Source organism: Salmo salar, chromosome ssa16, assembly GCF_905237065.1.
Source record: "Salmo salar chromosome ssa16, Ssal_v3.1, whole genome shotgun sequence".
NCBI lineage: Eukaryota > Metazoa > Chordata > Actinopteri > Salmoniformes > Salmonidae > Salmo > Salmo salar.
In genome coordinates, this window is record NC_059457.1 from 92,645,963 (window position 1) to 92,672,462 (window position 26,500).

Below are 26,500 nucleotides of genomic sequence, written 5' to 3' on the forward strand. Positions count from 1 at the left end.
GAGGTGTTCATAAATCACTGCTGTGTTTACTGCCATGTCCAGATGGAGAGGTGTTCATAAATCACTGCTGTGTTTACTGCCATGTCCAGATGGAGAGGTGTTCATAAATCACTGCTGTGTTTACTGCCATGTCCAGATGAGAGGTGTTCATAAATCACTGCTGTGTTTACTGCCATGTCCAGATGGAGAGGTGTTCATAAATCACTGCTGTGTGTACTGCCATGTCCTGATGGAGAGGTGTTCATAAATCACTGCTGTGTTTACTGCCATGTCCAGATGGAGAGGTGTTCATAAATCACTGCTGTGTGTACTGCCATGTCCAGATGGAGAGATGTTCATAAATCACTGCTGTGTTTACTGCCATGTCCAGATGGAGAGGTGTTCATAAATCACTGCTGTGTTTACTGCCATGTCCAGATGGAGAGGTGTTCATAAATCACTGCTGTGTTTACTGCCATGTCCAGATGGAGAGGTGTTCATAAATCACTGCTGTGTTTACTGCCATGTCCAGATGGAGAGATGTTCATAAATCACTGCTGTGTTTACTGCCATGTCCAGATGGAGAGGTGTTCCTTCATAAATCACTGCTGTGTTTACTGTCATGTCCAGATGGAGAGATGTTCATAAATCACTGCTGTGTTTACTGCCATGTCCAGATGGAGAGGTGTTCATAAATCACTGCTGTGTTTACTGCCATGTCCAGATGGAGAGATGTTCATAAATCACTGCTGTGTGTACTGCCATGTCCAGATGGAGAGGTGTTCATAAATCACTGCTGTGTTTACTGCCATGTCCAGATGGAGAGGTGTTCCTTCATAAATCACTGCTGTGTTTACTGCCATGTCCAGATGGAGAGGTGTTCCTTCATAAATCACTGCTGTGTTTACTGCCATGTCCAGATGGAGAGATGTTCATAAATCACTGCTGTGTTTACTGCCATGTCCAGATGGAGAGGTGTTCATAAATCACTGCTGTGTTTACTGCCATGTCCAGATGGAGAGGTGTTCATAAATCACTGCTGTGTTTACTGCCATGTCCAGATGGAGAGGTGTTCATAAATCACTGCTGTGTTTACTGCCATGTCCAGATGGAGAGGTGTTCATAAATCACTGCTGTGTTTACTGCCATGTCCAGATGAGAGGTGTTCATAAATCACTGCTGTGTTTACTGCCATGTCCAGATGGAGAGGTGTTCATAAATCACTGCTGTGTGTACTGCCATGTCCTGATGGAGAGGTGTTCATAAATCACTGCTGTGTTTACTGCCATGTCCAGATGGAGAGGTGTTCATAAATCACTGCTGTGTGTACTGCCATGTCCAGATGGAGAGATGTTCATAAATCACTGCTGTGTTTACTGCCATGTCCAGAAGGAGAGGTGTTCATAAATCACTGCTGTGTTTACTGCCATGTCCAGATGGAGAGGTGTTCATAAATCACTGCTGTGTTTACTGCCATGTCCAGATGGAGAGGTGTTCATAAATCACTGCTGTGTTTACTGCCATGTCCAGATGGAGAGGTGTTCCTTCATAAATCACTGCTGTGTGTACTGCCATGTCCTGATGGAGAGGTGTTCATAAATCACTGCTGTGTTTACTGCCATGTCCAGATGGAGAGGTGTTCCTTCATAAATCACTGCTGTGTGTACTGCCATGTCCAGATGGAGAGGTGTTCATAAATCACTGCTGTGTTTACTGCCATGTCCTGATGGAGAGGTGTTCATAAATCACTGCTGTGTGTACTGCCATGTCCTGATGGAGAGGTGTTCATAAATCACTGCTGTGTGTACTGCCATGTCCAGATGGAGAGGTGTTCATAAATCACTGCTGTGTTTACTGCCATGTCCTGATGGAGAGGTGTTCATAAATCACTGCTGTGTTTACTGCCATGTCCAGATGGAGAGGTGTTCATAAATCACTGCTGTGTTTACTGCCATGTCCAGATGGAGAGGTGTTCATAAATCACTGCTGTGTTTACTGCCATGTCCAGATGGAGAGATGTTCATAAATCACTGCTGTGTTTACTGCCATGTCCAGATGGAGAGGTGTTCATAAATCACTGCTGTGTTTACTGCCATGTCCTGATGGAGAGATGTTCATAAATCACTGCTGTGTTTACTGCCATGTCCAGATGGAGAGATGTTCATAAATCACTGCTGTGTTTACTGCCATGTCCAGATGGAGAGGTGTTCATAAATCACTGCTGTGTTTACTGCCATGTCCAGATGGAGAGGTGTTCATAAATCACTGCTGTGTTTACTGCCATGTCCAGATGGAGAGGTGTTCATAAATCACTGCTGTGTTTACTGCCATGTCCAGATGGAGAGGTGTTCATAAATCACTGCTGTGTTTACTGCCATGTCCTGATGGAGAGATGTTCATAAATAACTGCTGTGTTTACTGCCATGTCCAGATGGAGAGGTGTTCCTTCATAAATCACTGCTGTGTTTACTGCCATGTCCAGATGGAGAGATGTTCCTTCATAAATCACTGCTGTGTGTAATGCCATGTCCAGATGGAGAGGTGTTCATAAATCACTGCTGTGTTTACTGCCATGTCCAGATGGAGAGATGTTCATAAATCACTGCTGTGTTTACTGCCATGTCCAGATGGAGAGATGTTCATAAATCACTGCTGTGTTTACTGCCATGTCCAGATGGAGAGGTGTTCATAAATCACTGCTGTGTTTACTGCCATGTCCTGATGGAGAGGTGTTCATAAATCACTGCTGTGTGTACTGCCATGTCCAGATGGAGAGGTGTTCATAAATCACTGCTGTGTTTACTGCCATGTCCAGATGGAGAGATGTTCATAAATCACTGCTGTGTTTACTGCCATGTCCTGATGGAGAGATGTTCATAAATCACTGCTGTGTTTACTGCCATGTCCTGATGGAGAGGTGTTCATAAATCACTGCTGTGTTTACTGCCATGTCCTGATGGAGAGGTGTTCATAAATCACTGCTGTGTGTACTGCCATGTCCAGATGGAGAGATGTTCCTTCATAAATCACTGCTGTGTTTACTGCCATGTCCTGATGGAGAGGTGTTCATAAATCACTGCTGTGTTTACTGCCATGTCCAGATGGAGAGATGTTCATAAATCACTGCTGTGTTTACTGCCATGTCCTGATGGAGAGGTGTTCATAAATCACTGCTGTGTTTACTGCCATGTCCAGATGGAGAGATGTTCATAAATCACTGCTGTGTGTACTGCCATGTCCAGATGGAGAGGTGTTCATAAATCACTGCTGTGTTTACTGCCATGTCCAGATGGACAGATGTTCATAAATCACTGCTGTGTTTACTGCCATGTCCAGATGGAGAGATGTTCATAAATCACTGCTGTGTTTACTGCCATGTCCTGATGGAGAGATGTTCATAAATCACTGCTGTGTTTACTGCCATGTCCTAATGGAGAGGTGTTCATAAATCACTGCTGTGTTTACTGCCATGTCCTGATGGAGAGGTGTTCATAAATCACTGCTGTGTGTACTGCCATGTCCAGATGGAGAGATGTTCCTTCATAAATCACTGCTGTGCTTACTGCCATGTCCTGATGGAGAGGTGTTCATAAATCACTGCTGTGTTTACTGCCATGTCCAGATGGAGAGATGTTCATAAATCACTGCTGTGTTTACTGCCATGTCCTGATGGAGAGGTGTTCATAAATCACTGCTGTGTTTACTGCCATGTCCAGATGGAGAGATGTTCATAAATCACTGCTGTGTTTACTGCCATGTCCAGATGGAGAGGTGTTCATAAATCACTGCTGTGTTTACTGCCATGTCCAGATGGAGAGATGTTCATAAATCACTGCTGTGTTTACTGCCATGTCCAGATGGAGAGATGTTCTTAAATCACTGCTGTGTTTACTGCCATGTCCAGATGGAGAGGTGTTCATAAATCACTGCTGTGTTTACTGCCATGTCCAGATGGAGAGATGTTCATAAATCACTGCTGTGTTTACTGCCATGTCCTGATGGAGAGATGTTCCTTCATAAATCACTGCTGTGTTTACTGCCATGTCCTGATGGAGAGGTGTTCCTTCATAAATCACTGCTGTGTTTACTGCCATGTCCAGATGGAGAGATGTTCATAAATCACTGCTGTGTTTACTGCCATGTCCAGATGGAGAGGTGTTCATAAATCACTGCTGTGTTTACTGCCATGTCCAGATGGAGAGATGTTCATAAATCACTGCTGTGTTTACTGCCATGTCCAGATGGAGAGGTGTTCCTTCATAAATCACTGCTGTGTTTACTGCCATGTCCAGATGGAGAGATGTTCCTTCATAAATCACTGCTGTGTTTACTGCCATGTCCTGATGGAGAGGTGTTCCTTCATAAATCACTGCTGTGTTTACTGCCATGTCCAGATGGAGAGATGTTCATAAATCACTGCTGTGTTTACTGCCATGTCCAGATGGAGAGGTGTTCATAAATCACTGCTGTGTTTACTGCCATGTCCAGATGGAGAGGTGTTCATAAATCACTGCTGTGTTTACTGCCATGTCCAGATGGAGAGGTGTTCATAAATCACTGCTGTGTTTACTGCCATGTCCAGATGGAGAGGTGTTCATAAATCACTGCTGTGTTTACTGCCATGTCCAGATGGAGAGGTGTTCATAAATCACTGCTGTGTTTACTGCCATGTCCAGATGGAGAGGTGTTCATAAATCACTGCTGTGTTTACTGCCATGTCCAGATGGAGAGGTGTTCATAAATCACTGCTGTGTTTACTGCCATGTCCAGATGGAGAGATGTTCATAAATCACTGCTGTGTTTACTGCCATGTCCTGATGGAGAGGTGTTCATAAATCACTGCTGTGTTTACTGCCATGTCCTGATGGAGAGGTGTTCATAAATCACTGCTGTGTTTACTGCCATGTCCAGATGGAGAGGTGTTCATAAATCACTGCTGTGTTTACTGCCATGTCCAGATGGAGAGGTGTTCATAAATCACTGCAGTGTTTACTGCCATGTCCAGATGGAGAGATGTTCCTTCATAAATCAATGCTGTGTGTACTGCCATGTCCAGATGTTTTCAAATTCCTCTTTCTCTTTTACTGTCACGTTTCTCTCTTCCTCTCTTTGTCTCGGAGTCTAATCTGTCAAGGTTCCACTAGAGTCACACACACACACACACACACACACACACACACACACACCCACACACACACACACACACACACACACACGCACACACTCTTCTCCAGAGTTATGCTGTTCGTCCTGACTGTGTGTGGTGGAGCGTTATTTGGCCAGTGCTGCTCATACATCTGAGTGGCAGGGTAAATTATTCCTCGACGCACAACCTCATTGACACACACACACACACAGACACACACAGACACACACACACACACACACACACACACACACACACACACACACACCTACACACAGAGAGAAACATTATTCGAAAGCTAATTCACACGAAAAAGCGTTTATGGATTTATGGAGAGACTAGTCCACTTGTAAATCAGATTAGACATGTTTTTACTTTCAGCGCCACACCAATTAGTTACCTTGTGTTGCCGGTACCTCGAGCTAACAGATGTAGAGGTGGGTCATGCTGTGTTTGCTGTGAAAGGGACCAGACGTGTGGTGAATCATGTCTTGTCCAATACGGTAGCGACTAGATTGCAACACAGCGCAGTGATTGGCTGCGCGACATAAATCCGCCACAGTCAATGGAAGATATTATGTAATTGCTAACAAATAGGGATGGTTTCCCGGACACGGATTAATAAATCAAACAATGGTGTCTACAGAGATTATCCGTTGTAAATTATTTCCAGGTTTAATCTGAGACGGGTAAACAGGCCCATAGAGTGGAGTTAGAGTTTACCCAGAGTTATTCAATACATTTAACAGATGATGTTTACTCTGTAGAGGTGTGGTAGAGGAGTGGTATAGTAGAGGTGTGGTAGAGGTGTGGTATAGTAGAGGTGTGGTATAGTAGAGGTGTGGTAGAGGTGTGGTAGAGGTGTGGTAGAGTAGAGGTGTGGTATAGTAGAGGTGTGGTATAGTAGAGGTGTGGTAGAGGAGTGGTATAGTAGAGCTGTGGTATAGTAGAGGTGTGGTAGAGGAGTGGTATAGTAGAGGTGTGGTATAGTAGAGGTGTGGTAGAGGAGTGGTATAGTAGAGGTGTGGTAGAGATGTGGTAGAGTAGAGGTGTGGTATAGTAGAGGTGTGGTAGAGATGTGGTAGAGATGTGGTATAGTAATGGTGTGGTAGAGATGTGGTAGAGTAGAGGTGTGGTATAGTAGAGGTGTGGTATAGTAGAGGTGTGGTAGAGATGTGGTAGAGTAGAGGTGTGGTAGAAGTGTGGTAGAGGTGTGGTATAGTAGAGGTGTGGTAGAGGTGTGGTATAGTAGAGGTGTGGAATAGTAGAGGTGTGGTAGAGGTGTGGTATAGTAGAGGTGTGGTATAGTAGAGGTGTGGTATAGTAGAGGTGTGGTAGAGTAGAGGTGTGGTAGAGGTGTGGTATAGTAGAGGTGTGGTAGAGGTGTGGTAGAGTAGATGTGTGGTATAGTAGAGGTGTGGTAGAGGTGTGGTATAGTAGAGGTGTGGTAGAGTAGAGGTGTGGTAGAGGTGTGGTATAGTAGAGGTGTGGTAGAGGTGTGGTATAGTAGAGGTGTGGTAGAGTAGAGGTGTGGTATAGTAGAGGTGTGGTAGAGTAGAGGTGTGGTATAGTAGAGGTGTGGTATAGTAGAGGTGTGGTATAGTAGAGGTGTGGTAGAGTAGATGTGTGGTAGAGTAGAGGTGTGGTAGAGGTGTGGTATAGTAGAGGTGTGGTAGAGGTGTGGTATAGTAGAGGTGTGGTAGAGGTGTGGTATAGTAGATGTGTGGTATAGTAAAGGTGTGGTAGAGGTGTGGTATAGTAGAGGTGTGGTATAGTAGAGGTGTGGTATAGTAGAGCTGTGGTAGAGTAGAGGTGTGGTATAGTAGAGGTGTGGTAGAGTAGAGGTGTGGTATAGTAGAGGTGTGGTAGAGTAGAGGTGTGGTATAGTAGTGGTGTGGTATAGTAGAGGTATAGTAGAGGTGTGGTAAATTAGAGGTGTGGTATAGTAAAGGTGTGGTAGAGGTGTGGTATAGTAGAGGTGTGGTAGAGTAGAGGTGTGGTAGAGGTGTGGTATAGTAGAGGTGCGGTATAGTAGTGGTGTGGTATAGTAGAGGTGTGGTAGAGGTGTGGTAGAGTAGAGGTGTGGTAGAGTAGAGGTGTGGTAGAGTAGAGGTGTGGTAGAGGTGTGGTATAGTAGAGGTGTGGTAGAGTAGAGGTGTGTTATAGTAGAGGTGTCGTAGAGGTGTGGTATAGTAGAGGTGTGGTAGAGGTGTTGTATAGTAGAGGTGTGGTATAGTAGAGGTGTGGTAGAGGTGTGGTATAGTAGAGGTGTGGTATAGTAGAGGTGTGGTATAGTAGAGTGGTGGTAGAGGTGTTGTATAGTAGAGGTGTGGTATAGTAGAGGTGTGGTAGAGGTGTGGTATAGTAGAGGTGTGGTATAGTAGAGGTGTGGTAGAGTAGAGCTGTGGTATAGTAGAGGTGTGGTATAGTAGAGTTGTGGTAGAGGTGTTGTATAGTAGAGGTGTGGTATAGTAGAGGTGTGGTATAGTAGAGGTGTGGTATAGTAAAGTTGTGGTATAGTAGAGGTGTGGTATAGTAGAGGTGTGGTATAGTAGAGGTGTGGTAGAGTAGAGGTGTGGTATAGTAGAGGTGTGGTAGAGGTGTGGTATAGTAGAGGTGTGGTATAGTAGAGGTGTGGTATATTAGAGGTGTGGTAGAGGTGTGGTATAGTAGAGGTGTGGTAGAGTAGAGGTGTGGTAGAGTAGAGGTGTGGTATAGTAGAGGTGTGGTATAGTAGAGGTGTGGTATAGTAGAGGTGTGGTAGAGGTGTGGTAGAGTAGAGGTGTGGTATAGTAGAGGTGTGGTAGAGTAGAGGTGTGGTGTGGTAGAGTAGAGGTGTGGTATAGTAGAGGTGTGGTATAGTAGAGGTGTGGTTTAGTAGAGGTGTGGTAGAGTAGAGGTGTGGTATAGTAGAGGAGTGGTATAGTAGAGGTGTGGTAGAGGTGTGGTAGAGTAGAGGTGTGGTATAGTAGAGGTGTGGTATAGTAGAGGTGTGGTAGGGTAGAGGTGTGGTAGAGTAGAGGTGTGGTAGAGGTTTGGTATAGTAGAGGTGTGGTATAGTAGAGGTGTGGTAGAGTAGAGGTGTGGTATAGTAGAGGTGTGGTATAGTAGAGGTGTGGTATAGCAGAGGTGTGGTAGAGTAGAGGTGTGGTAGAGTAGAGGTGTGGTATAGTAGAGGTGTGGTATAGTAGAGGTGTGGTAGAGGTGTGGTATAGTAGAGGTGTGGTAGAGTAGAGGTGTGGTAGAGTAGAGGTGTGGTAGAGGTTTGGTATAGTAGAGGTGTGGTATAGTAGAGGTGTGGTAGAGTAGAGGTGTGGTATAGTAGAGGTGTGGTATAGTAGAGGTGTGGTAGAGGTGTGGTATAGTAGAGGTGTGGTAGAGTAGAGGTGTGGTATAGTAGAGGTGTGGTATAGTAGAGGTGTGGTAGAGGTGTGGTATAGTAGAGGTGTGGTATAGTAGAGGTGTGGTATAGTAGAGGTGTAGTATAGTAGAGGTGTGGTAGAGGTGTGGTAGAGTAGAGGTGTGGTATAGTAGAGGTGTGGTATAGTAGAGGTGTGGTATAGTAGAGTTGTGGTAGAGGTGTCGTAGAGTAGAGGTCTGGTATAGTAGAGGTGTGGTAGAGTGTGGTAGAGGTGTGGTATAGTAGAGGTGTGGTATAGTAGAGGTGTGGTAGAGTAGAGGTGTGGTAGAGTAGTGGTGTGGTAGAGTAGAGGTGTGGTAGAGTAGAGGTGTGGTATAGTAGAGGTGTGGTAGAGGTGTGGTATAGTAGAGGTGTGGTAGAGGTGTGGTATAGTAGAGGTGTGGTATAGTAGAGGTTAGGTATAGTAGAGGTGTGGTATAGTAGATGTGTGGTAGAGGTGTGGTATAGTAGAGGTGTGGTATAGTAGAGGTGTGGTAGAGGTGTGGTAGAGGTGTGGTAGAGTAGAGGTGTGGTATAGTAGAGGTGTGGTATAGTAGAGGTGTGGTAGAGGAGTGGTATAGTAGAGCTGTGGTATAGTAGAGGTGTGGTAGAGGAGTGGTATAGTAGAGGTGTGGTATAGTAGAGGTGTGGTAGAGGAGTGGTATAGTAGAGGTGTGGTATAGTAGAGGTGTGGTAGAGATGTGGTAGAGTAGAGGTGTGGTATAGTAGAGGTGTGGTAGAGATGTGGTAGAGATGTGGTATAGTAGAGGTGTGGTAGAGATGTGGTAGAGTAGAGGTGTGGTATAGTAGAGGTGTGGTATAGTAGAGGTGTGGTAGAGATGTGGTAGAGTAGAGGTGTGGTAGAAGTGTGGTAGAGGTGTGGTATAGTAGAGGTGTGGTAGAGGTGTGGTATAGTAGAGGTGTGGAATAGTAGAGGTGTGGTAGAGGTGTGGTATAGTAGAGGTGTGGTATAGTAGAGGTGTGGTATAGTAGAGGTGTGGTAGAGTAGAGGTGTGGTAGAGGTGTGGTATAGTAGAGGTGTGGTAGAGGTGTGGTAGAGTAGATGTGTGGTATAGTAGAGGTGTGGTAGAGGTGTGGTATAGTAGAGGTGTGGTAGAGTAGAGGTGTGGTAGAGGTGTGGTATAGTAGAGGTGTGGTAGAGGTGTGGTATAGTAGAGGTGTGGTAGAGTAGAGGTGTGGTATAGTAGAGGTGTGGTATAGTAGAGGTGTGGTATAGTAGAGGTGTGGTATAGTAGAGGTGTGGTATAGTAGAGGTGTGGTAGAGTAGATGTGTGGTAGAGTAGAGGTGTGGTAGAGGTGTGGTAGAGTAGAGGTGTGGTATAGTAGAGGTGTGGTAGAGGTGTGGTATAGTAGAGGTGTGGTAGAGGTGTGGTATATCAGAGGTGTGGTAGAGGTGTGGTATAGTAGATGTGTGGTATAGTAAAGGTGTGGTAGAGGTGTGGTATAGTAGAGGTGTGGTATAGTAGAGGTGTGGTATAGTAGAGCTGTGGTAGAGTAGAGGTGTGGTATAGTAGAGGTGTGGTAGAGTAGAGGTGTGGTATAGTAGAGGTGTGGTAGAGTAGAGGTGTGGTATAGTAGAGGTGTGGTATAGTAGAGGTATAGTAGAGGTGTGGTATAGTAGAGGTGTGGTAGAGGAGTGGTATAGTAGAGGTGTGGTATAGTAGAGGTGTGGTAGAGATGTGGTAGAGTAGAGGTGTGGTATAGTAGAGGTGTGGTAGAGATGTGGTAGAGATGTGGTATAGTAGAGGTGTGGTAGAGATGTGGTAGAGTAGAGGTGTGGTATAGTAGAGGTGTGGTATAGTAGAGGTGTGGTAGAGATGTGGTAGAGTAGAGGTGTGGTAGAAGTGTGGTAGAGGTGTGGTATAGTAGAGGTGTGGTAGAGGTGTGGTATAGTAGAGGTGTGGAATAGTAGAGGTGTGGTAGAGGTGTGGTATAGTAGAGGTGTGGTATAGTAGAGGTGTGGTATAGTAGAGGTGTGGTAGAGTAGAGGTGTGGTAGAGGTGTGGTATAGTAGAGGTGTGGTAGAGGTGTGGTAGAGTAGATGTGTGGTATAGTAGAGGTGTGGTAGAGGTGTGGTATAGTAGAGGTGTGGTAGAGTAGAGGTGTGGTAGAGGTGTGGTATAGTAGAGGTGTGGTAGAGGTGTGGTATAGTAGAGGTGTGGTAGAGTAGAGGTGTGGTATAGTAGAGGTGTGGTAGAGTAGAGGTGTGGTATAGTAGAGGTGTGGTATAGTAGAGGTGTGGTATAGTAGAGGTGTGGTAGAGTAGATGTGTGGTAGAGTAGAGGTGTGGTAGAGGTGTGGTAGAGTAGAGGTGTGGTATAGTAGAGGTGTGGTAGAGGTGTGGTATAGTAGAGGTGTGGTAGAGGTGTGGTATATCAGAGGTGTGGTAGAGGTGTGGTATAGTAGATGTGTGGTATAGTAAAGGTGTGGTAGAGGTGTGGTATAGTAGAGGTGTGGTATAGTAGAGGTGTGGTATAGTAGAGGTGTGGTATAGTAGAGGTGTGGTATAGTAGAGGTGTGGTAGAGGTGTGGTAGAGTAGAGGTGTGGTATAGTAGAGGTGTGGTTGAGTAGATGTGTGGTAGAGTAGAGGTGTGGTAGAGGTGTGGTAGAGTAGAGCTGTGGTATAGTAGAGGTGTGGTATAGTAGAGGTGTGGTATAGTAGAGGTGTGGTAGAGGTGTGGTAGAGTAGAGGGTGTGGTATAGTAGAGGTGTGGTATAGTAGAGGTGTGGTACAGGTGTGGTAGAGTAGAGGTGTGGTATAGTAGAGGTGTGGTAGAGGTGTGGTAGAGTAGAGGTGTGGTAAATTAGAGTTGTGGTAGAGGTGTGGTAGAGGTGTGGTAGAGTGTGGTAGAGGTGTGGTATAGTAGAGGTGTGGTATAGTAGAGCTGTGGTAGAGTAGAGGTGTGGTAGAGTAGTGGTGTGGTAGAGTAGAGGTGTGGTAGAGTAGAGGTGTGGTATAGTAGAGGTGTGGTAGAGGTGTGGTATAGTAGTGGTGTGGTAGAGGTGTGGTATAGTAGAGGTGTGGTATAGTAAAGGTGTGGTAGAGGTGTGGTATAGTAGAGGTGTGGTAGAGTAGAGGTGTGGTAGAGTAGAGGTGTGGTATTGTAGAGGTGTGGTAGAGGTGTGGTATAGTAGAGGTGTGGTATAGTAGAGGTGTGGTAGAGGTGTGGTATAGTAGAGGTGTGGTAGAGGTGTGGTATATCAGAGGTGTGGTAGAGGTGTGGTATAGTAGATGTGTGGTATAGTAAAGGTGTGGTAGAGGTGTGGTATAGTAGAGGTGTGGTATAGTAGAGGTGTGGTATAGTAGAGGTGTGGTATAGTAGAGGTGTGGTATAGTAGAGGTGTGGTAGAGGTGTGGTAGAGTAGAGGTGTGGTATAGTAGAGGTGTGGTTGAGTAGATGTGTGGTAGAGTAGAGGTGTGGTAGAGGTGTGGTAGAGTAGAGCTGTGGTATAGTAGAGGTGTGGTATAGTAGAGGTGTGGTATAGTAGAGGTGTGGTAGAGGTGTGGTAGAGTAGAGGTGTGGTATAGTAGAGGTGTGGTATAGTAGAGGTGTGGTACAGGTGTGGTAGAGTAGAGGTGTGGTATAGTAGAGGTGTGGTAGAGGTGTGGTAGAGTAGAGGTGTGGTAAATTAGAGTTGTGGTAGAGGTGTGGTAGAGGTGTGGTAGAGTGTGGTAGAGGTGTGGTATAGTAGAGGTGTGGTATAGTAGAGCTGTGGTAGAGTAGAGGTGTGGTAGAGTAGTGGTGTGGTAGAGTAGAGGTGTGGTAGAGTAGAGGTGTGGTATAGTAGAGGTGTGGTAGAGGTGTGGTATAGTAGTGGTGTGGTAGAGGTGTGGTATAGTAGAGGTGTGGTATAGTAAAGGTGTGGTAGAGGTGTGGTATAGTAGAGGTGTGGTAGAGTAGAGGTGTGGTAGAGTAGAGGTGTGGTATTGTAGAGGTGTGGTAGAGGTGTGGTATAGTAGAGGTGAGGTATAGTAGAGGTGTGGTAGAGGTGTGGTATAGTAGAGATGTGGTATAGTAGAGGTGTGGTATAGTAGAGGTTAGGTATAGTAGAGGTGTGGTATAGTAGAGGTGTGGTATAGTAGAGGTGTGGTATAGTAGAGGTGTGGTATAGTAGAGGTGTGGTAGAGTAGAGGTGTGGTATAGTAGAGGTGTGGTTGAGTAGATGTGTGGTAGAGTAGAGGTGTGGTAGAGGTGTGGTAGAGTAGAGGTGTGGTATAGTAGAGGTGTGGTAGAGGTGTGGTATAGTAGAGGTGTGGTAGAGTGTGGTAGAGGTGTGGTATAGTAGAGCTGTGGTAGAGTAGAGGTGTGGTATAGTAAAGGTATAGTAGAGGTGTGGTATAGTAGAGGTGTGGTAGAGGTGTGGTAGAGTAGAGGTTTGGTATAGTAGAGGTGTGGTAGAGTAGAGGTGTGGTATAGTAGAGGTGTGGTAGAGGTGTGGTATAGTAGAGGTGTGGTAGAGGTGTGGTATAGTAGAGGTGTGGTAGAGGTGTGGTATAGTAGAGGTGTGGTATAGTAGAGGTATGGTATAGTAGAGGTGTGGTAGAGTAGAGGTGTGGTAGAGTAGAGGTGTTATTGTAGAGGTGTGGTAGAGGTGTGGTATAGTAGAGGTGTGGTAGAGATGTGGTATAGTAGAGGTGTGGTATAGTAGAGGTGTGGTATAGTAGAGGTGTGGTAGAGGTGTGGTATAGTATAGGTGTGGTAGAGATGTGGTATAGTAGAGGTGTGGTATAGTAGAGGTGTGGTATAGTAGAGGTGTGGTAGAGGTGTGGTATAGTAGAGGTGTGGTATAGTAGAGGTGTGGTATAGTAGAGGTGTGGTATAGTAGAGGTGTGGTAGAGGTGTGGTATAGTAGAGGTGTGGTATAGTAGAGGTGAGGTATAATAGATGTGAGTTATAGTAGAGGTGTGGTAAACTAGAGGTATGATATAGTAGAGGTGAGGTATTGTAGAGGTGTGGTATAGTAGAGATGTGGTATAGTAGAGGTGTGGTATAGTAGAGGTGTGGTATAGTAGAGGTGTGGTATAGTATAGGTGTGGTAGAGTAGTGGTGTGGTATAGTAGAGGTGTGGTAGAGGTGTGGTAGAGTAGAGGTGTGGTATAGTAGAGGTGTGGTAGAGTAGAGGTGTGGTAGAGTAGAGGTGTGGTATAGTAGATGTGTGGTAGAGTAGAGGTGTGGTATAGTAGAGGTGTGGTAGAGGTGTGGTATAGTAGAGGTGTGGTATAGTAGAGGTGTGGTAGAGGTGTGGTATAGTAGAGGTGTGGTATAGTAGAGGTGTGGTAGAGTAGAGGTGTGGTATAGTAGAGGTGTGGTATAGTAGAGGTGTGGTAGAGGTGTGGTATAGTAGAGGTGTGGTAGAGGTGTGGTATAGTAGAGGTGTGGTAGAGTAGAGGTGTGGTAGAGTAGAGGTGTGGTAGAGTAGAGGTGTGGTAGAGTAGAGGTGTGGTAGAGGTGTGGTATAGTAGAGGTGTGGTAGAGTAGAGGTGTGGTATAGTAGAGGTGTGGTAGAGGTGTGGTATAGTAGAGGTGTGGTATAGTAGAGGTGTGGTAGAGGTGTGGTAGAGTAGAGGTGTGGTATAGTAGAGGTGTGGTAGAGGTGTGGTATAGTAGAGGTGTGGTATAGTAGAGGTGTGGTATAGTAGAGGTGTGGTAGAGGTGTGGTATAGTAGAGGTGTGGTATAGTAGAGGTGTGGTATAGTAGAGGTGTGGTAGAGGTGTGGTATAGTAGAGGTGTGGTAGAGTAGAGGTGTGGTAGAGTAGAGGTGTGGTATAGTAGAGGTGTTGTAGAGGTGTGGTATAGTAGAGGTGTGGTATAGTAGAGGTGTGGTATAGTAGAGGTGTGGTAGAGTAGAGGTGTGGTAGAGGTGTGGTATATATAGAGGTGTGGTATAGTAGAGGTGTGGTATAGTAGAGGTGTGGTAGAGGTGTGGTAGAGTAGAGGTGTGGTATAGTAGAGGTGTGGTAGAGGTGTGGTATAGTAGAGGTGTGGTAGAGGTGTGGTATAGTAGAGGTGTGGTATAGTAGAGGTGTGGTAGAGTAGAGGTGTGGTATAGTAGAGGTGTGGTAGAGTAGAGGTGTGGTATAGTAGAGGTGTGGTAGAGGTGTGGTATAGTAGAGGTGTGGTATAGTAGAGGTGTGGTAGAGGTGTGGTATAGTAGAGGTGTGGTAGAGGTGTGGTAGAGTAGAGGTGTGGTATAGTAGAGGTGTGGTAGAGGTGTGGTAGAGAAGAGGTGTGGTATAGTAGATGTGTGGTAGAGTAGAGGTGTGGTATAGTAGATGTGTGGTAGAGTAGAGGTGTGGTATAGTAGAGGTGTGGTATAGTAGAGGTGTTGTAGAGGTGTGGTATAGTAGAGGTGTGGTAGAGGTGTGGTAGAGTAGAGGTGTGGTATAGTAGAGGTGTGGAGAGTAGAGGTGTGGTAGAGAAGAGGTGTGGTAGTAGAGGTGTGGTAGAGTAGAGGTGTGGTAGAGGTGTGGTATAGTAGAGGTGTGGTAGAGGTGTGGTATAGTAGAGGTGTGGTATAGTAGAGGTATGGTATAGTAGAGGTGTGGTAGAGTAGAGGTGTGGTAGAGTAGAGGTGTTATTGTAGAGGTGTGGTAGAGGTGTGGTATAGTAGAGGTGTGGTAGAGATGTGGTATAGTAGAGGTGTGGTATAGTAGAGGTGTGGTATAGTAGAGGTGTGGTAGAGGTGTGGTATAGTAGAGGTGTGGTAGAGATGTGGTATAGTAGAGGTGTGGTATAGTAGAGGTGTGGTATAGTAGAGGTGTGGTAGAGGTGTGGTATAGTAGAGGTGTGGTATAGTAGAGGTGTGGTATAGTAGAGGTGTGGTATAGTAGAGGTGTGGTAGAGGTGTGGTATAGTAGAGGTGTGGTATAGTAGAGGTGAGGTATAATAGATGTGAGTTATAGTAGAGGTGTGGTAAACTAGAGGTATGATATAGTAGAGGTGAGGTATTGTAGAGGTGTGGTATAGTAGAGATGTGGTATAGTAGAGGTGTGGTATAGTAGAGGTGTGGTATAGTAGAGGTGTGGTATAGTATAGGTGTGGTAGAGTAGTGGTGTGGTATAGTAGAGGTGTGGTAGAGGTTTGGTATAGTAGAGGTGTGGTATAGTAGAGGTGTGGTAGAGTAGAGGTGTGGTAGAGTAGAGGTGTGGTATAGTAGATGTGTGGTAGAGTAGAGGTGTGGTATAGTAGAGGTGTGGTAGAGGTGTGGTATAGTAGAGGTGTGGTATAGTAGAGGTGTGGTAGAGATGTGGTATAGTAGAGGTGTGGTATAGTAGAGGTGTGGTAGAATAGAGGTGTGGTATAGTAGAGGTGTGGTATAGTAGAGGTGTTGTAGAGGTGTGGTATAGTAGAGGTGTGGTAGAGGTGTGGTATAGTAGAGGTGTGGTAGAGGTGTGGTAGAGTAGAGGTGTGGTAGAGTAGAGGTGTGGTAGAGTAGAGGTGTGGTAGAGGTGTGGTATAGTAGAGGTGTGGTAGAGTAGAGGTGTGGTAGAGTAGAGGTGTGGTATAGTAGAGGTGTGGTAGAGGTGTGGTATAGTAGAGGTGTGGTAGAGTAGAGGTGTGGTATAGTAGAGGTGTGGTAGAGGTGTGGTATAGTAGAGGTGTGGTATAGTAGAGGTGTGGTAGAGTTGTGGTAGAGTAGAGGTGTGGTATAGTAGAGGTGTGGTAGAGGTGTGGTATAGTAGAGGTGTGGTATAGTAGAGGTGTGGTATAGTAGAGGTGTGGTAGAGGTGTGGTATAGTAGAGGTGTGGTATAGTAGAGGAGTGGTATAGTAGAGGTGTGGTAGAGGTGTGGTATAGTAGAGGTGTGGTAGAGTAGAGGTGTGGTAGAGTAGAGGTGTGGTATAGTAGAGGTGTTGTATAGGTGTGGTATAGTAGAGGTGTGGTATAGTAGAGGTGTGGTATAGTAGAGGTGTGGTAGAGTAGAGGTGTGGTAGAGGTGTGGTATATATAGAGGTGTAGTATAGTAGAGGTGTAGTATAGTAGAGGTGTGGTAGAGGTGTGGTAGAGTAGAGGTGTGGTATAGTAGAGGTGTGGTAGAGGTGTGGTATAGTAGAGGTGTGGTAGAGGTGTGGTATAGTAGAGGTGTGGTATAGTAGAGGTGTGGTAGAGTAGAGGTGTGGTATAGTAGATGTGTGGTAGAGTAGAGGTGTGGTATAGTATAGGTGTGGTAGAGGTGTGGTATAGTAGAGGTGTGGTATAGTAGAGGTGTGGTAGAGGTGTGGTATAGTAGAGGTGTGGTAGAGGTGTGGTATAGTAGAGGAGTGGTATAGTAGAAGTGTGGTAGAGGTGTGGTAGAGAAGAGGTGTGGTATAGTAGATGTGTGGTAGAGTAGAGGTGTGGTATAGTAGATGTGTGGTAGAATAGAGGTGTGGTATAGTAGAGGTGTGGTATAGTAGAGGTGTTGTAGAGGTGTGGTATAGTAGAGGTGTGGTAGAGGTGTGGTATAGTAGAGGAGTGGTATAGTAGAGGTGTGGTAGAGGTGTGGTAGAGAAGAGGTGTGGTATAGTAGAGGTGTGGTAGAGTAGAGGTGTGGTAGAGGTGTGGTATAGTAGAGGTGTGGTAGAGTAGAGGTGTGGTAGAGTAGAGGTGTGGTATAGTAGAGGTGTGGTAGAGGTGTGGTATAGTAGAGGTGTGGTAGAGTAGAGGTGTTGTATAGTAGAGGTGTTGTATAGGTGTGGTATAGTAGAGGTGTGGTATAGTAGAGGTGTGGTATAGTAGAGGTGTGGTAGAGTAGAGGTGTGGTAGAGGTGTGGTATATATAGAGGTGTAGTATAGTAGAGGTGTAGTATAGTAGAGGTGTGGTAGAGTTGTGGTAGAGTAGAGGTGTGGTATAGTAGAGGTGTGGTAGAGGTGTGGTATAGTAGAGGTGTGGTAGAGGTGTGGTATAGTAGAGGTGTGGTAGAGGTGTGGTAGAGTAGAGGTGTGGTATAGTAGAGGTGTGGTAGAGGTGTGGTATAGTAGAGGTGTGGTAGAGGTGTGGTATAGTAGAGGTGTGGTATAGTAGAGGTGTGGTATAGTAGAGGTGTGGTAGAGGTGTGGTATAGTAGAGGTGTGGTATAGTAGAGGAGTGGTATAGTAGAGGTGTGGTAGAGGTGTGGTAGAGTAGAGGTGTGGTATAGTAGAGAAGTGGTAGAGTAGAGGTGTGGTAGAGGTGTGGTATAGTAGAGGTGTGGTAGAGTAGAGGTGTGGTATAGTAGAGGTGTGGTAGAGGTGTGGTATAGTAGCGGTGTGGTAGAGTAGAGGTGTGGTATAGTAGAGGTGTTGTATAGGTGTGGTATAGTAGAGGTGTGGTATAGTAGAGGTGTGGTATAGTAGAGGTGTGGTAGAGTAGAGGTGTGGTAGAGGTGTGGTATATATAGAGGTGTAGTATAGTAGAGGTGTAGTATAGTAGAGGTGTGGTAGAGGTGTGGTAGAGTAGAGGTGTGGTATAGTAGAGGTGTGGTAGAGGTGTGGTATAGTAGAGGTGTGGTAGAGGTGTGGTATAGTAGAGGTGTGGTAGAGGTGTGGTAGAGTAGAGGTGTGGTATAGTAGAGGTGTGGTAGAGGTGTGGTATAGTACAGGTGTGGTAGAGGTGTGGTATAGTAGAGGTGTGGTATAGTAGAGGTGTTGTATAGTAGAGCTGTGGTAGAGCTGTGGTATAGTAGAGGTGTGGTATAGTAGAGGTGTGGTATAGTAAAGGTGTGGTAGAGGTGTGGTATAGTAGAGCTGTGGTAGAGTAGAGGTGTGGTATAGTAGAGGTGTGGTAGAGTAGAGGTGTGGTAGAGGTGTGGTATAGTAGAGCTGTGGTAGAGTAGAGGTGTGGTATAGTAGAGGTGTGGTAGAGGTGTGGTATAGTAGAGGTGTGGTATAGTAGAGGTGTGGTAGAGGTGTTGTATAGTAGAGGTGTGGTATAGTAGATGTGTGGTAGAGGTTTTGGTATAGTAGAGGTGTGGTATAGTAGAGGTGTGGTATAGTAGAGTGGTGGTAGAGGTGTGGTAGAGTAGAGCTGTGGTATAGTAGAGGTGTGGTATAGTAGAGGTGTGGTAGAGGTGTGGTAGAGTAGAGGTGTGGTATAGTAGAGTTGTGGTAGAGGTGTTGTATAGTAGAGGTGTGGTAGAGTGTGGTAGAGGTGTGGTATAGTAGAGGTGTGCTATAGTAGAGGTGTGGTATAGTAAAGGTATAGTAGAGGTGTGGTATAGTGGAGTTGTGGTATAGTAGAGGTGTGGTATAGTAGAGGTGTGGTAGAGGTGTGGTATAGTAGAGGTGTGGTAGAGTAGAGGTGTGGTAGAGTTGAGGTGTGGTATAGTAGAGGTGTGGTATAGTAGAGGTGTGGTAGAGGTGTGGTATAGTAGAGGTGTGGTATAGTAGAGGTGTGGTATAGTAGAGGTGTGGTATAGTAGAGGTGTGGTAGAGGTGTGGTATAGTAGAGGTGTGGTATAGTAGAGGTGTGGTAGAGTAGAGGTGTGGTATAGTAGAGGTGTGGTATTGTTGAGGTGTGGTATAGTAGAGGTGTGTTAGAGGTGTGGTATAGTAGAGGTGTGGTAGAGTAGAGGTGTGGTAGAGGTGTGGTATAGTAGAGGTGTGGTAGAGTAGAGGTGTGGTATAGTAGAGGTGTGGTATAGTAGAGGTGTGGTAGAGGTGTGGTATAGTAGAGGTGTGGTATAATAGAGGTGTGGTAGAGTAGAGGTGTGGTATAGTAGAGGTGTGGTATAGTTGAGGTGTGGTATAGTAGAGGTGTGGTAGAGGTGTGGTATAGTAGAGGTGTGGTATAGTAGAGGTGTGGTATAGTAGAGGTGTGGTAGAGGTGTGGTATAGTAGAGGTGTGGTAGAGTAGAGGTGTGGTAGAGGTGTGGTATAGTAGAGGTGTGGTAGAGTAGAGGTGTGGTATAGTAGAGGTGTGGTATAGTAGAGGTGTGGTAGAGGTGTGGTATAGTAGAGGTGTGGTATAGTAGAGGTGTGGTAGAGTAGAGGTGTGGTATAGTAGAGGTGTGGTATAGTTGAGGTGTGGTATAGTAGAGGTGTGGTAGAGGTGTGGTATAGTAGAGGTGTGGTATAGTAGAGGTGTGGTATAGTAGAGGTGTGGTAGAGGTGTGGTATAGTAGAGGTGTGGTATAGTAGAGGTGTGGTAGAGGTGTGGTATAGTAGAGGTGTGGTAGAGTAGAGGTGTGGTATAGTAGAGGTGTGGTAGAGGTGTGGTATAGTAGAGGTGTGGTATAGTAGAGGTGTGGTATAGTAGAGGTGTGGTAGAGTAGAGGTGTGGTATAGTAGAGGTGTGGTATAGTTGAGGTGTGGTATAGTAGAGGTGTGGTAGCCGAGCGGGCAGCCGAGCGGAAATGGAGGAAAAACTCGCCTCCCTGCGGACCTGGCATCCTTTCACTCCCTCCTCTCTACATTTTCCTCTTCTGTCTCTGCTGCTAAAGCCACTTTCTACCACTCTAAACTCCAAGCATCTGCCTCTAACCCTAGGAAGCTCTTTGCTACCTTCTCCTCCCTCCTGAATCCTCCTCCCCCTCCCCCCCCTCCTCCCTCTCTGCGGATGACTTCGTCAACCATTTTGAAAGGAAGGTTGACGACATCCGATCCTCGTTTGCTAAGTCAAACGACACCGCTGGTCCTGCTCACACTGCCCTACCCTGTGCTTTGACCTCTTTCTCCCCTCTCTCTCCAGATGAAATCTCGCGTCTTGTGACGGCCGGCCGCCCAACAACCTGCCCACTTGACCCTATCCCCTCCTCTCTTCTCCAGACCATTTCCGGAGACCTTCTCCCCTACCTCACCTCGCTCATCAACTCATCCTTGACCGCTGGCTACGTCCCTTCCGTCTTCAAGAGAGCTAGAGTTGCACCCCTTCTGAAAAAACCTACACTCGATCCCTCCGATGTCGACAACTACAGACCAGTATCCCTTCTTTCCTTTCTCTCCAAAACTCTTGAACGTGCCGTCCTTGGCCAGCTCTCTTGCTATCTCTCTCAGAATGACCTTCTTGATCCTAATCAGTCAGGTTTCAAGACTGGGCATTCAACTGAGACTGCTCTTCTCTGTGTCACGGAGGCTCTCCGCACTGCTAAAGCTAACTCTCTCTCCTCTGCTCTCATCCTTCTAGACCTATCTGCTGCCTTTGATACCGTGAACCATCAGATCCTCCTCTCCACCCTCTCCGAGTTGGGCATCTCCGGCGCGGCCCACACTTGGATTGCGTCCTACCTGACAGGTCGCTCCTACCAGGTGGCGTGGCGAGAATCTGTCTCCGCACCACGTGCTCTCACCACTGGTGTCCCCCAGGGCTCTGTTCTAGGCCCACTCCTATTCCCGCTATACACCAAGTCACTTGGCTCTGTCATATCCTCACATGGTCTCTCATATCATTGCTATGCAGATGACACACAATTAATCTTCTCCTTTCCCCCTTCTGACAACCAGGTGGCGAATCGCATCTCTGCATGTCTGGCAGACATATCAGTGTGGATGACGGATCACCACCTCAAGCTGAACCTCGGCAAGACGGAGCTGCTCTTCCTCCCGGGGAAGGACTGCCCGTTCCATGATCTCGCCATTACGGTTGACAACTCCCTTGTGGTTCCTCCCAGAGTGCTAAGAGCCTCGGCGTGACCCTGGACAACACCCTGTCGTTCTCCACTAACATCAAGGCGGTGACCCGATCCTGTAGGTTCATGCTCTACAACATTCGCAGAGTACGACCCTGCCTCACACAGGAAGCGGCGCAGGTCCTAATCCAGGCACTTGTCATCTCCCGTCTGGATTACTGCAACTCGTTGTTGGCTGGGCTCCCTGCCTGTGCCATTAAACCCCTCCAACTCATCCAGAACGCCGCAGCCCGTCTGGTGTTCAACCTTCCCAAGTTCTCTCACGTCACCCCGCTCCTCCGCTCTCTCCACTGGCTTCCAGTCGAAGCTCGCATCCGCTACAAGACCATGGTGCTTGCCTACGGAGCTGTGAGGGGAACGGCACCTCCGTACCTTCAGGCTCTGATCAGGCCCTACACTCAAACAAGGGCACTGCGTTCATCCACCTCTGGCCTGCTCGCCTCCCTACCTCTGAGGAAGCACAGTTCCCGATCAGCCCAGTCAAAACTGTTCGCTGCTCTGGCACCCCAATGGTGGAACAAGCTCCCTCACGACGCCAGGACAGCGGAGTCAATCACCACCTTCCGGAGACACCTGAAACCCCACCTCTTTAAGGAATACCTAGGATAGGATAAAGTAATCCTTCTAACCCCCCTTAAAAGATTTAGATGCACTATTGTAAAGTGGTTGTTCCACTGGATATTATAAGGTGAATGCACCAATTTGTAAGTCGCTCTGGATAAGAGCGTCTGCTAAATGACTTAAATGTAAATGTAAATGGTATAGTAGAGGTGTGGTATAGTAGAGGTGTGGTAGAGGTGTGGTATAGTAGAGGTGTGGTAGAGTAGAGGTGTGGTATAGTAGAGGTGTGGTATAGTAGAGGTGTGGTATAGTAGAGGTGTGGTAGAGGTGTGGTAGAGTAGTGGTGTGGTAGAGGTGTGGTATAGTAGAGGTGTGGTAGAGGTGTGGTATAGTAGAGGTGTGGTATAGTAGAGGTGTGGTAGAGGTGTGGTATAGTAGAGGTGTGGTAGAGGTGTGGTATAGTAGAGGTGTGGTAGAGGTGTGGTATAGTAGAGGTGTGGTAGAGGTGTGGTAGAGGTGTGGTAGAGGTGTGGTATAGTAGAGGTGTGGTAGAGGCGTGGTATAGTAGAGGTGTGGTAGAGGTGTGGTATAGTAGAGGTGTGGTAGAGTAGAGGTGTGGTAGAGGTGTGGTATAGTAGAGGTGTGGTATAGTAGAGGTGTGGTATAGTAGAGGTGTGGTAGAGTAGAGGTGTGGTAGAGTAGAGGTGTGGTATAGTAGAGGTGTGGTATAGTAGAGGTGTGGTAGAGGTGTGGTAGAGTAGAGGTGTGGTAGAGGTGTGGTATAGTAGAGGTGTGGTATAGTAGAGGTGTGGTATAGTAGAGGTGTGGTAGAGTAGAGGTGTGGTATAGTAGAGGTGTGGTATAGTAGAGGTGTGGTATAGTAGAGGTGTGGTAGAGGTGTGGTATAGTAGAGGTGTGGTATAGTAGAGGTGTGGTAGAGTAGAGGTGTGGTATAGTAGAGGTGTGGTAGAGTAGAGGTGTGGTAAAGTAGAGGTGTGGTAGAGGTGTGGTATAGTAGAGGTGTGGTAGAGGTGTGGTATTGTAGAGGTGTGGTAGAGGTGTGGTATTGTAGAGGTGTGGTAGAGGTGTGGTATAGTAGAGGTGTGGTATAGTAGAGGTGTGGTAGAGGTGTGGTATAGCAGAGGTGTGGTATAGTAGAGGTGTGGTAGAGGTGTGGTATAGTAGAGGTGTGGTATAGTAGAGGTGTGGTATAGTAGAGGTGTGGTAGAGTAGTGGTGTGGTAGAGGTGTGGTATAGTAGAGGTGTGGTATAGTAGAGGTGTGGTAGAGGTGTGGTATAGTAGAGGTGTGGTAGAGGTGTGGTATAGTAGAGGTGTGGTAGAGGTGTGGTAGAGGTGTGGTATAGTAGAGGTGTGGTATAGTAGAGGTGTGGTAGAGGTGTAGTATAGTAGAGGTGTGGTAGAGGTGTGGTATAGTAGAGGTGTGGTAGAGGTGTGGTAGAGGTGTGGTATAGTAGAGGTGTGGTATAGTAGAGGTGTGGTAGAGGTGTAGTATAGTAGAGGTGTGGTAGAGGTGTGGTATAGTAGAGGTGTGGTAGAGGTGTGGTATAGTAGAGATGTGGTAGAGTAGAGGTGTGGTAGAGGTGTGGTATAGTATAGGTGTGGTATAGTAGAGGTGTGGTATAGTAGAGGTGTGGTAGAGGTGTGGTAGAGTAGAGGTGTGGTAGAGGTGTGGTATAGTAGAGGTGTGGTATAGTAGAGGTGTGGTAGAGTAGAGGTGTGGTAGAGTAGAGGTGTGGTATAGTATAGCTGTGGTATAGTAGATATGAGGTATAGTAGAGGTGTGGTATAGTAGAGGTGTGGTATAGTAGAGGTGTGGTAGAGGTGTGGTAGAGTAGAGTTGTTGTAGAGGTGTGGTATAGTAGAGGTGTGGTATAGTAGAGTTGTTGTAGAGGTGTGGTATAGTAGAGATGTGGTATAGTAGAGGTGTGGTAGAGTAGAGGTGTGGTATAGTAGAGGTGTGGTATAGTAGAGTTGTGGTATAGTAGAGGTGTGGTAGAGTAGAGGTGTGGTATTGTAGAGGTGTGGTATAGTAGAGGTGTGGTATAGTAGAGGTTTGGTATAGTAGAGGTGTGGTATAGTAGAGGTGTGGTATAGTAGAGGTGTGGTATAGTAGAGGTGTTGTAGAGGTGTGGTATAGTAGAGGTGTGGTATAGTAGAGGTGTGGTATAGTAGAGGTGTTGTAGAGGTGTGGTATAGTAGAGGTGTGGTAGAGTAGAGGTGTGGTATAGTAGAGGTATAGTAGAGGTGTGGTATAGTAGAGGTGTGGTATAGTAGAGGTGTGGTATAGTAGAGGTGTGGTATAGTAGAGGTTTGATATAGTAGAGGTGTGGTAGAGGTGTGGTATAGTAGAGGTGTGGTATAGTAGAGGTGTGGTTTAGTAGAGGTGTGGTAGAGGTGTGGTATAGCAGAGGTGTGGTATAGTAGAGGTGTGGTAGAGGTGTGGTATAGTAGAGGTGTGGTATAGTAGAGGTGTGGTATAGTAGAGGTGTGGTAGAGTAGTGGTGTGGTAGAGGTGTGGTATAGTAGAGGTGTGGTATAGTAGAGGTGTGGTAGAGGTGTGGTATAGTAGAGGTGTGGTAGAGGTGTGGTATAGTAGAGGTGTGGTAGAGGTGTGGTAGAGGTGTGGTATAGTAGAGGTGTGGTATAGTAGAGGTGTGGTAGAGGTGTAGTATAGTAGAGGTGTGGTAGAGGTGTGGTATAGTAGAGGTGTGGTAGAGGTGTGGTAGAGGTGTGGTATAGTAGAGGTGTGGTATAGTAGAGGTGTGGTAGAGGTGTAGTATAGTAGAGGTGTGGTAGAGGTGTGGTATAGTAGAGGTGTGGTAGAGGTGTGGTATAGTAGAGATGTGGTAGAGTAGAGGTGTGGTAGAGGTGTGGTATAGTATAGGTGTGGTATAGTAGAGGTGTGGTAGAGGTGTGGTAGAGGTGTGGTAGAGTAGAGGTGTGGTAGAGGTGTGGTATAGTAGAGGTGTGGTATAGTAGAGGTGTGGTATAGTAGAGGTGTGGTAGAGTAGAGGTGTGGTAGAGTAGAGGTGTGGTATAGTATAGCTGTGGTATAGTAGATATGAGGTATAGTAGAGGTGTGGTATAGTAGAGGTGTGGTATAGTAGAGGTGTGGTAGAGGTGTGGTAGAGTAGAGTTGTTGTAGAGGTGTGGTATAGTAGAGGTGTGGTATAGTAGAGTTGTTGTAGAGGTGTGGTATAGTAGAGGTGTGGTATAGTAGAGGTGTGGTAGAGTAGAGGTGTGGTATAGTAGAGGTGTGGTATAGTAGAGTTGTGGTATAGTAGAGGTGTGGTAGAGCAGAGGTGTGGTATTGTAGAGGTGTGGTATAGTAGAGTTGTGGTATAGTAGAGGTGTGGTAGAGTAGAGGTGTGGTATTGTAGAGGTGTGGTATAGTAGAGGTGTGGTATAGTAGAGGTTTGGTATAGTAGAGGTGTGGTATAGTAGAGGTGTGGTATAGTAGAGGTGTGGTATAGTAGAGGTGTTGTAGAGGTGTGGTATAGTAGAGGTGTGGTAGAGTAGAGGTGTGGTATAGTAGAGGTATAGTAGAGGTGTGGTATAGTAGAGGTGTGGTATAGTAGAGGTGTGGTATAGTAGAGGTGTGGTATAGTAGAGGTTTGATATAGTAGAGGTGTGGTAGAGGTGTGGTATAGTAGAGGTGTGGTATAGTAGAGGTGTGGTATAGTAGAGGTGTGGTAGAGGTGTGGTAGAGTAGAGGTGTTTTATAGTAGAGGTGTGGTAGAGGTGTGGTATAGTAGAGGTGTGGTAGAGTAGAAATAAGGTCATGCTCTTGAGACAAAGAAAAAGTGTCCTCACTCAATTTAACTCGTCCTGACAGTTTCTGACTAATGCAAACCGACCTGTCACACCCTGATCTGTTTCACCTGTCCTTGTGCTTGTCACCACCCCTCTCCAGGTGTCGTCCATCTTCCCCATTATCCCCTGTGTATTTATACCTGTGTTCTCTGTCTCCAGTTCTTTTGTTCGTAAAACCTACCAGCGTTTGTTCCCCTGCTCCTGTCCTGTTTTCTAGTCCTTTGTGGTTTGGCCCGTTCTGCCTGCCCTGACCCTGAGACTGCCTGCCGTTCAGGACCCTGTGTACCCTCTCTGGATTACTGACCCCTGCCTGCCTTTGACACTGTCTGCAACTGAGTCATACCTGAAACCTGATACAAACCAGAAAGACAACCAATTCCAAATCTGCAGGACAACAAAACTATTTTCATCCCAAAGGCTCTCAACCGCAACATGAAAAATGTTGACTGCACAGCAATGATCTCTGTCAAGACCTGCTGGTTCATGGGCATCACACCTCCAGTGTGTGTTGCAGCTGTTCCATTTGAGTTGTTTTCTACACGGACAAGTTCTGGCCTGGTTTAGATCTTATCTGTCGGAAAGATATCAGTTTGTCTCTGTGGATGTTTTGTCCTCTGACAAATCATTTGTAAATTTCGGTGTTCCTCAAGGTTCCATTTTAGGACCACTATTCACTATATATTTTACCTCTTGGTGATGTCATTAGGAAATATAATGTTAACTTTCACTGCTACGCGGACGACACACAGCTGAACATTTCAATGAAACACGGTGAAGCCCCAAATTTGCCCTTTCTGGAAGCCTGTGTTTCAGACGTAAAGAAGTGGATGGCTGCAAATGTTTTACTTTTGAACTCGGACAAAACAGAGATGCTTGTTCTAGGTCCCAAGAAACAAAGAGATCTTCTGTTGAATCTGACAATTAATCTTATTGGTTGTACAGTCATCTGAAATAAAACTGTGAAGGACCT

General features: G+C 46.2%; 1 protein-coding gene across 1 annotated transcript in view; it reads right to left on the reverse strand.

The window, feature by feature from the left end:
* LOC106593108 (protocadherin-9) overlaps positions 1-26,500 on the reverse strand; it is a 499,821-nt gene that overhangs the window by 389,854 nt on the left and 83,467 nt on the right.